The sequence below is a fragment of the Enhydra lutris genome, unplaced genomic scaffold, assembly GCF_002288905.1.
Source record: "Enhydra lutris kenyoni isolate GAN:26980312 unplaced genomic scaffold, ASM228890v2 scaffoldscaffold53, whole genome shotgun sequence".
Lineage (NCBI taxonomy): Eukaryota > Metazoa > Chordata > Mammalia > Carnivora > Mustelidae > Enhydra > Enhydra lutris.
Genome location: NW_019154137.1, coordinates 12,307,349 through 12,310,672, shown reverse-complemented (window position 1 = coordinate 12,310,672; position 3,324 = coordinate 12,307,349).

Genomic DNA, 3,324 nt, shown 5'->3' with positions numbered 1-3,324 from the left:
GGTCCTGCTTCTGCTGGTGGTTATCCAGCCATGATACTCCTCAACTCTTACGAATCCGAGCAACACATCCGTTTGGTGGACCTGCTGGTACAGAGGTGGCCCAAGATGGCATCCAAAGAACTGAACAACTAGGCCTTGAGGTCTCTCTCCGTGGCTGGACTCAGGAAATTGGGCTCCAGGTTGAACTGGTCATAGTCTTCAAATTTCCAAGCCTTCCATATTTGGTAGATGCAAACCTAGTATCTATCTAAAAGTAGCTGTGTTTGCAGTCCCTCCCACACCTGCTTGTGGACATTCCCACCCGGAAAACTAGAGGGGCAGAGTGGGTCCCACAATTGGGTTCCCCATGGTGGGCAAGTTGCTAGCCAAACAGTGGGCCCGGCCACTTTCCAGCATGCCACCTCCCTCTCTGGGGTTACAGCCAGTCAGAAAGAACTACCAAGTGCCCCTCTTTCCTCCACACCAGAGTCTGTGAGTGCATGGCCAGAGCCAGCATTCTATGCCCTCCAGCTGGGGAGCTGAGAGACAGCAGGCCTCAGATGACCCTGTGGGATGTAGCACAAGGCTGGTCTGGAGTAATTGGAAAGGTCTTCTAAGGAGACTGGTTCAGGAAATGCAGCTCCCTCCCTTGCCCTCTGACTCCAGGAACTTGTCATGAGGGCCTGGGGACGCACCAGGCTGTGTCACTGAGGCTGAGATGATCATTAACCCACTGCTTGTATCTCCCACACCATCTGACTAGAGATGGTGGGCCATCCCCAAAGAATGGCATCCCCTCCTAGCACGTTTTAGTCATTAGCCTTTGTCATGGCCCCTGGGAAGCCTGGACCTTATTTTCCTGGGCCTACGACTTTGGAGAAATCTATAATTTATCATGGAGCTCATCTGTAAAATGGGAGTAATAATAATACTCACCTCATAGGGGGGTCACCCAGGCTACATGAGTTAATATACATAAAGTGCTTCATTGTTTGTTGTAATTACTACTTCTCAGGGTCTGAGCTTGGGCCCCTGCCAGGATATTAACACAAACTTGGGTCCAAAGTGCCTCCAACTTTCTCCCTTTCTCTTCCCCTTAGAGACTCCAGTTGTTGACTTGAAACAGGAATTGCTTCATCTTTTACATGGGCTTTGAGTCTTCCCAAATGAGGACCTCTGGAGGTTCCGTGGATCAGGACAGGTGAGGCGACTGGGGAGCCCATCATCATGGTCATTAAGTCATGCAGCTCCCCAGCAATCTTTCAGTAACTAACGAAAACAGCTGGCCTGACCTCCTGGCCTGATGGGCTGTGGTCTGCTTAGGCCAACGAGATATGCTCCTGAGGCTTCACCTTATGTGAGCCGCTGGCCTGCTCCATCCTACTGTCTGCTTTAGCCCCATTTCCTGGCTGGCTCTGAGAGATACACATTTGAGAAGCCCAGGGTGGGTGCCTTCTTTCCAGCCAAGGACTCCACCTGCTGCAGACCAGCTCCATGATACCCAAATTCCTTGCAGTCTCTGAGTCCCACAAGGTGTGCCACCCGACCATCCTGCCAGTGGTCTCCCTGGGCAGGGCAGGAGTTTCTCAGTCCCTGACTGAGGGGCATTTGCCTTGTTTAAATGCAAGCTTTGGATCCAGCTGTACTTTCTTCTGAATGGTTAACTGGTTGTCCCAACATGGCTTGTTGAAGAGTAAACACTAGAATCACATCTAGCACAGCGAGCGACTCATGCAGGGAAAGCATGTAGGGACAGAGACTGAAGGAACAGCAGATTCACAATCCCCGTGTAGCTCACGCTCTGTTTAGGTATGTGCTCATTGAGTGGTAGGAGACTGAAATCCCTGCACTTAGTCATTATTTTAAATGTCTCTTTTTGTTCTGAGCATATATACATAAATTCCTAGAAGTTAAATGCTACAGCTACATGATATGTACTTACTATCAAGGCCAACCTCCAGGTTTGTGGGTGTTCTGTTAAGAAGCCCCAGCCTCCAGTGTTGGGGGCGGGGCTCATACCACCACAGTCTAAAGCAGGAGTCAGCAAACCTTTTCTGTAAAGGACCAGACAGTAAGTATATTAGACTTCGCAACCCACATGGTCTCTGTTGCAACCACTCAACGCTGCTTTTGCCATGCAAAAACAGCCATTGACAACATGTAAAGAAATAAGCACGGCTATGTTCCAATAAAATTTATTTACAAAAACAGATGGAGGGCCATAGTTTGTCAATGCCCAAGAGCACCTGAGACATAGTTCTACAAGACCTGTCCGAGGCAAATTATACAAGAGTCACACAGGAGAGTGCTATATCAAACATAGGGTCATTGAGAGTCTTCATAGACATCTTAAATGGAGCCTTTCTGGCTGGGTAGGTGGGCAGGGCTTCTGGCTTAGGTTCCTCAATAGTATGTCCTGTGCCCGCCTACACAGAGCAAGCCATCCTGGCATTCTAGGTCTCCTAGATTATCACCAGATTAAGTCTAAATCTCAGCCAGGGCCGCTTCACATAGGTACTGGTCCCTTGCCTGCACCAAGCCGTTTGTGTTAGCTCACTGGCTGACGCCAAGCACACCACCAGCCAACCCTGGGCCACCCCTTGCCCTGCCTGTCTAAGGAGAGGAAGACATGAGGACTGCCAGGGTGAGATGGAGCTGACATTCACTGAAAACACAGGAAGAGAAGGAGGTTTATGGGGGTACAGTGAGTTTGGTTTGTGATGTGTTGAGTTTAAGATGGCTGTGGGACATCTAAATGGAGATATCCAGCAGGCGGTTTCATATAAGCATTTGATTTACCTGAATTCAAGTCTACTCATGCTGCCAAAGAAAGAAAAGATGATGATGGAAAGTATTCTAGTGATTCCACCTGCAACTGAGCCTGGACTCTGGAAAGAATGTGAGACAAAGAAGAAGGTCTGCCGCTCCTTCAGTGAGTCCCAGTTCTTCCATGGCTATCATGGTATGACCATCTGTCTGGGCGGATATGGGTCATGCATTTAAAGCTGCTGTTGTGGGGTGCCTGGCTGGTTGGGTAGAGCATGAGATTCTTGATCTTGGGGTTATAAGTTCGAGTACCATACTGGGTGGAGAGATTACTTAAAAATAAAATCTTTATCAAAAAATAAAGCTGTTCTTGTATGGGGTGTGTGTGTGTGTGTGTGTGTGTGTGTGTGTGTGTGTGTTGCTTCCTGGGACCATTATTTCACTTTGGGATATTTAAGGGATTTTTCTGGGTATATTCCATTTTTCCTGAAGTAATTATAGAGTATGCTGAATGGGATGTGATGCCACTGTAAATGTGTCTGAAGCAGAAGGTAGCGGGGAAGGACACTGCTTCAGAAT